Here is a 7,645-nt window from a genome sequence, read left to right as displayed (position 1 = left end):
CTGATGCCTGTGTCTAGTTATGTCAATGACACTGAAGGAATTTCAAGCCTGGGAGGCTTTGCAGGCAGGCAGCGCAGCCCTTTGTCCATTATTTATTCATATTTTTTGACAAACAGACTGGGATTTCCACACCAGTTTCTAAATGTCAGTGCTAGCCAAGGACCTCTCCATAGCCCAGCCACTTTGGGAAATATGACAAGACAGTCTCCAGCACGCCACAGACTCTCCAAGATAATTGATGCATACTACAGTTCTTCTCTTGCTCTCTCTTCCTTTTTTTTTTTTTTTTGTTCCCAGAGCAGAGACCTCTCTGAAAGCTCTACTTTCAATAATCCAACATGGCTGAGCTGAAGGAGGCTTTCTTACCCCCTCTCTCTCTCTCTCTCTCTCTCTCTGTGTCTGGCAAACCAGATGGAGAAGGATGGAGAAGTGGTACGATATGAAATATTTCTGCAGGTGCAGATTTTGATCTGGGTTTCTGAATGCCATAATATGACATTCAGAATGAATAAAACATGAAGATGACATGGGCAGTGTTGCCTGCAGCCTCTAAGATAGTGGGGTTTGTGCTGCGCACCAACACCTAGATTACTGGACTGTCTCAATCATGTTGACCTTGAAAAATTATGGAAGACTCACTTTCTCAATCCAAGATGCGCTCAGCACTGCCAGCATTTCTGATGTCAAGGTTTTTACCTTCATTTTTTTTAACCTTGAATATTTTCATGCTTCTTTACTTGTTCCTTTGTGAAAAACAGTCTGAGGAAGGACTAGCCCAGTATCTGTTAATGTCTATGGTAAGAGCAGGTGGGTGAGTGAGTTCAGCTTGTTGTTTGTCTTCATACCCTCACTTTTCTTGTAGGATTTTTCACTGAAAAAAATAAACAGAATATAAAATAAAAAATATGAAATATAAAAATAAATGAGGCATGCAAGCAGAAAAAATAGACTAGCTAAGACAGACACAAAACACATGCAAATGAAAAATGCTGCAATAAAATAAAATGAAGAGCAGCAAAGTCTATCCCCATAGCATGGCTCTGCCAGCACCTTGCCTCATAGTGGGAATAGGTTCACTGTTGAATGAAAAGGAATTTATTTCAGAAATTTGATGAACAATAACCAATAAATCAACCTCAAAAAATACTTCAATTAAAAAACCAAATGTACACAAAAAGAGACTGTCCAAATTCCAATTTTCAATTAAATTAAATTCATTTGAACATAAATCGAGACACAATTTTCCACTAAATAAACTTGTTAGTATATATAGCCAGAGAACTGACATTCATTAATAGTAATTGTCTAAAAAGGGATATGAAGAAGTAAAATTTATTTTCATACCCCTAAAACGTATTCTTCATACCCCTGTTAATTTTGACATTACCCAGTTAATTATAGTTCTGTATGACCAGACATCTTCTTATATATGTTGGCTGTTTCCTCTACATGGGGTTGTGCTACACACCAACACCCAGAGCACTAAATCTTGATGATGCTCAACCTAAAATAAGACTTGCTTTCATAATCTAAACACTTGTTGCAAATGTGGTGAAATTAGGAGAAGGGAAAACGCATGAGCTTTGTTAATGTGTTTAATTAATGGGAATATAAACTTTAGCTCATAGGGTGCAGGTAAAAGAAGCCTGAATTGTATAACAAGAAACTCCATATTTTCTTGTTAAGTTTCATTCTTCTCTGCACCTCCTCTCCTCCCCTGTATGACAGCCTTGGCTTAAGAGTCTCGGCTCTTGTCTCCCAGCCTGCTATAAAATTCTACATGTTCTTCACATTTTTGAAGAGCTGGGTATTTGAGGTGATTTTTCTATTAATATTTCATGCTGAGCATCACTCGGAAGTGAGCAACAAAAAGTGACTCTTGTAATTCCTCACTCCATTAATTAATCATAGCCAAACATTTTTTACATTAATTTTGAATTTTTGGGGGTTAGAAGGCTAAATGAAACACTGAAATAGATAGTTTATACACCTGTTCTTAGAAATCAGACAGATAAAAATGGACTAGAAGCGTCTATGTTTGTTGTGTTTGTCGATGCATTAGCTGAGCAGATGGAGGAAACATATGCCTATTGTATTATAAGAATTAAGCACAGGTCAGTGTCTTATCTATTTTAGGGATTTACTGGTTTGCTCATTTTGAGGCTTAAAAGGTGGTTTTGACGGATAATAGTATTTTGTTTTAAAGCAATTTCAAGAGTCTATTTTTGAAAGGGGATAGATTTGATGTCATTTCACAAATTGCAACCTAATCCTCTTTGCTCGCAAATGATTAACAATAAAATGCATTTTTAATGAGAGTTTAATTCATTTAGCTCTTTGTCAGGATGGCACCAAGATGGAGGAGGGGGGCAGACAAACGCTTTTAGGAAAGTGGTAATATTACAACAGAATTCTTTCCTCCGTGAAATTAAGTCTTTCTTTTTTGTCACTTTTACAACAAAATGACAGATAGATGAGAGCAGTGTATCACTAAACACTATAGTCCTTATTTGAAATCTTAATGTATGAAATATGTTAGAAAATCATTATCCAGTCACTCAGTTTGTTTTAATCTGCTCTAAGTGGATTCTCTTGAACTGACCAGCTGTTCAACATTTACAGAACCACTTTAAATCAGTGGAAGTGACTGTTGATCACTGGAGAATATAAACCCCAGCCAATGTCTATGTCTATGACAGGGCAAGAGGAGAAGAGGTTCATAACAGGAAATAAAACAGCCCAATGTCACCAGCAGATAGCGGGGCTCTGTATAGATCTGCAGAATGGGGGAAGACTTCCTTCCTTCTCTAAGGCATCAGAGTGGAGAGAAGCAGGCCCTTCTGGTGGTCTGCATGGTTGACATCACCAGGGTCAGTGCCCCCATCTGGGGCAAGTGCCTGATCCTGCATGTCAACTGTGTATCCCAGTCAAATTCGCTAAACTCTAAACAGAGCCGCAAAGCAAGTCTGCCTATGTTTAATAACTATATGTTCTGGCATTGAGACATATGAATAAACAGCAACATGCTAGGAGACCATTACACTTCATCTATTCACCAGGAATACTTTTTGAAAGGAAAATAACCAAATGATCTGTATTACTTTGTTTGATAGACAGAACTAAAGTGGAAGGAAACCTAACCTGCTTGAAATCTGAAATGTCTGTGAATTTCTGTCCGTGTAAATCAGAATTCCTTAGAATAATCATCAACTGAATCGTAGGTGCATTTATATGTAACTTCCCTCATCTTTGGACAGATACAGTACATTTGTATTGTTGCACATTCTTCTTTGCAACATAACAAAGGTCATTGCTTCATTTCATTTAGACCTGAAATATGCTTTTATCTAAGCTATTCTATTTAAGCTGTGGTTGTATGTTTAAGGTCTTTGTCCTGCTGAAAAGTTAACTTCAGCCTCTTTTGTGTCCTTTATGAGATTTCCTTTCAGTACTGGCCTTTATTGTGTCCATGCTAAAGCTTTCTCACAGTATGATGCTCCCTTCGCCATGTTTCATTGTTAGAAGGTTGTGTTCCCTGAGATGTATTGGTTCTGTTTTTCAACCGGAGCACCTCTATTTCCTATGAACCATATGAAAAACTGCTGGACTTGTTGGCCTTGTTCTCCCCTCTCTGCTATAAAGTCACAAGTTTTGAGTACAATACTTTTGGGTTTTCTGGTAATCAGATTCTCCCACCTGAGCTTTCGATCTTTGCAGCTCCTACAGTTACATGAGCCTGTTTGCCACTTCCAGATTCCTACCAGGCCTCCTTGTTAGCATGCCTGGTGTCGTCTTGGTCTTATCACACAGGCGTCCAACAAAATACATCAAAGATGGGAAATTCTAAGTGTATAAAAATTTCATCAGGGGCTGCAGTGTAGAAGCAGCTTATTATTAGTTGACTTTACTCAAAACCAAAATTTATAAATATCCTCAACTGTTTCACAAACCGGAAAAAAACATTTTAAAGCTTTAGCACATTTTATATTCTGTCATCATTGCATCATCTTTCGCTGATTGGATTGAATGCCCCTCTGCTGCCTCAATCCATTGCAACAGCTTGCAGACAGCAGAAAAAAAAATGCGGGTCCATTGCTTTGCTTAAGCAGAATTCGGGTTGTGATAAATGTGCTTTGGCATGCGACATATGCTACAACATAGTCACTGAACACACATTCTAATCATCTTTTATATTGTTATCTTTGTTCACTCAGCATCTGGAAGCTGGAAAAAAAACAACAATGTGAAATCTATGTTTGAAGTTGCACATCCGTAAGCCTAAAGGTGGATGAATGAAACATCTGAAATGTGCTCAGTAATAATAGTTTAAGCATGGACATGAAAATCTGTCTAAGATAATGCTGCCACCGTGGAGTTGTTGCAGAAACCAGCTTGTGCTTCTTCCTCTTCCAAAGCTCTACATGTTTTTTTTTTTAGCTCAAAAGTTTTTTAAGCATCCTTCCCTCTCAGCAAAGCCTGCTAAAATGAGGTCTCCGTGTCTGTATGATTTTCTGCAGAGAGCAGTTGGCATGTTGACAATGATGGGCCTGCAGCTTCTATTTATGAATCCTTCTTGTCAACCTTTCACTTGCTGTGAATCAAATGGTTTATGTTTACACAAATAAAATGTGGGCTTCTCGCCGAGAGATGTATGTTTTATAAATATGAGGGAAAAATGAGTGAGTATGGTTACTTAGGTCAGACCTTGACAGTGGTTTGGAAGGTTTGCATGCCCTATTTTATTATTGTTATTGGTTATTGTATATCACGCTCAACAAGCTGGATAAAGAATATTTGAGTTTTAATAATTATAGTCTATTTAAAAAAAAAAGCTTTGAAGGATTTTTTTTTATCTCAAAAGTCCGTAGATTTTCCTAGAGTTTAGAGCTTATTATGCTGGCTATCTGAATAGAGGGAACTAGGGTTGTCACGATACTAAACTTTTCAACTCGATACCGATACTAAGGAAAATACTCGATACTCGATACCATTTTCGATACCACAAGGATAAAAACAAAGACTCCAAAATTCTACAGAAATATTTTCATTAATAAATAAAATACAATAAATAAATACAATAAACAATAAGAACAATATTTTGAGGTTGTATGCTGTGCACAATATTAAGCCAGCTTGATAAAAAACTTATAAAATTAAAAGTAAGTTTTCCTTCCTTGGCTATGCTTTGCACACATAAGAATGACACTAGCCAAACTGGTTAAGAAACAAAGCACTGTAGCACTGTATCGATACTTTTAAAAACGAGTATTGTATCCGGATACAACATTTTGGTATCGATACTTTTTTGAGTCTCGATACTTTTGACAACCCTAGAGGGAACAGTCAAATGGAATGATGAATAAACGTACACATGAACAAATAAATGACTGGATAGATGAACCAACAAACCAGTTTATAGAGAGATTGATGGATGGATGGGATGAAATGGAATGAAAATGGATAAAAATATATAAAATCATTAGAGAATAAATATTTTCCATACCGTTATTTTCCACGCTTTTTCAGACCACAAAGGCATCCCAGACAAACCTTTAAGACTTTAAAACTGGTACTGTGTTATTGTTTAACTCGATACTAATAGCGAGTCCCTACCAGTCTCTTTTATCTAAGTTAGCTGCAGCTTCACTATTCCTTTTTTTTGTTTTCTTAAACAAGGGGATTTAAAACCAAACATAAATTTTTAAATCTATGTTTCTGTTATTGTGGTATGCTAAACTAAAATGACATATTTCTGTGCAGTAGACTGACTGGTTGTGGCTGGCAGAGCCCTGTCAGGAGAGATAGTGCTGGAGCTTTAGATTGATGGCTCCCTGTGACACTGACAGCTGCCAGTAGGGCCAGCATATACCTGCATCGCAGCCATGTCAGCCAGGTGATCATAGACAAGAGCTGACGTGCCACGGTGGGGTGGACAGGTTGCCTCTCCAAGTTTGCATAGTGTCCTCATAGCTCGGCAGATGTGGCACATATTATTACCTGGAAAGATAGCTTTAGAGTCGTCAAGGTCAAAGACACAAGCATATAAAAAGAAATGTTTCCAGGAGAGCTTCTCGCCACACCTCGGCTTAGCTTGGAAAAAAGGAAGCGGATATTACAACTGAAGTTGACCTTCCTGTTTGATATACCACGTAAAAAACAAGGGCAGACCTTTCAACAAAAAATGACATATCTTACGATGCTTCTCAATTTGCCAGCAATTTCTCAGGTGTGTGCTTTGCTTCCTGGAACTTCAGCCTTCAGGCATTATAATATGGAATGTCTTGTCAAAGAATCTTAACCCTTTTGGATTTTATTTTTTATTTTTTATGTCTGATACCCCTACAAATATAGCCCAGTGCAGCCTTAAAAAGTGACCTTATTTTTAAATTTTTAAATATCCAATTTTAGTAAAAATACAGCTGTTATGTAAATCAGAGCATTCAGAGGTTTGTTATAAAAGAGATCCAACAGTCAAGTGAAAAACGGACACCATTTAATCTGAGACTCCATAAATCTGGCCAGTATAGAATAGTGACAAAAAAGAAGCTATTATTATAAAAAAGTCATTTGAAACACTTTATAATGTCTACCATAAACCATGTAGGGCAGTGGATTTTAAACTCTTATTTGGACCCAATGTCCTTTATTTATTAGATGTGTCTGTGCTCCAGCACACCTGCATCAACTGATTGCATTCCCTCCTCAGCAGCCACCACAGGCTGTAGAGGCCTGTTAATCACCCAGTTATTTAGGTCTGGCGTGTGGAGGCAGGGAAATACCAAAAACAATGCAGGACAGTGGGTCTGAGGTTTAAAAAAACAACTCCTGGGGACACACCAAGAATCTGGAGTTCTTTTACTTTTAGGCCTACATGAAAATTCTGATGTGTGAAACCATTCCCTTATAAAAGCACCTTTGGAAGATGGTAAACGTCTATATAAAGCTGCTTATAAGTAAATAAAAGGCAGTCCATGAAGACAAAAAAACAATAGAGGTGCAAAGTTCCTGAAGAGAAGGACATTTTCTGTCAGTCACCCTCTCGGCAATGTGAGGATGGCAGACTACTGTAGAAGTACACCCTCACTTTCTTTGGCAGGCTTAACTTCTTTGGCTCCTGCATGAAGAACATCCTGTGTTTTGCCTTCTTGGTGAGAAAGGTTATATTGAGCACCCACTTAAGGTCTTGCGTGGTGATGGTGCCCAGAAAGCAGAGGGAGTAAATCATCTGCAAACATTAGTAGCTTGACAGACCGGTGACCGTAGGCACAGCTGTTGGTGTAGGGGGGAAAGAGAAGAGGAAAAACAATACAGTTTTGAGGGGAAACCAGTGCTAATGGTCCTGGATTCAAAGGCCTGTATCCCTACCGTCTTATGCTGCATCCTGTCTGTCAGGAAGTCTGTGATCCTCCTACAAGTGGATTTAGGCACAGTGAGCTCAAAAAGGTGCTGCAGGATATACTGTGTGTGTGTGTGTGTGTGTGTGTGTGGGGGGGGGGTGGGGGGGGGGGGGGGGGGGGGGTAATGTGTATTGCATCATCCGCAGACATGTTGGCTCTTAAAGGAATAGTACACCCAAAACATGATTAGCCTTCATTTTCTACTCACCCCCATGCTGAACAACACTCTGGAGTACTTTTTTGATATC

The 7,645-nt window shown here is 38.4% G+C and overlaps 1 protein-coding gene across 5 annotated transcripts in view; it reads left to right on the top strand.

The window, feature by feature from the left end:
* Positions 1–7,645, top strand: part of diaph2 (diaphanous related formin 2) — a 497,594-nt gene that overhangs the window by 399,392 nt on the left and 90,557 nt on the right. The gene's annotated exons all lie outside the window — the stretch shown is intronic.

This window comes from Cyprinodon variegatus, unplaced genomic scaffold, assembly GCF_000732505.1.
Source record: "Cyprinodon variegatus isolate N-32 unplaced genomic scaffold, C_variegatus-1.0 Scaffold19, whole genome shotgun sequence".
NCBI classification, from domain to species: Eukaryota; Metazoa; Chordata; class Actinopteri; order Cyprinodontiformes; family Cyprinodontidae; genus Cyprinodon; species Cyprinodon variegatus.
The sequence above is the reverse complement of the archived record's forward strand: the minus strand, read 5'-3'. Positions and strand labels throughout refer to the sequence as shown.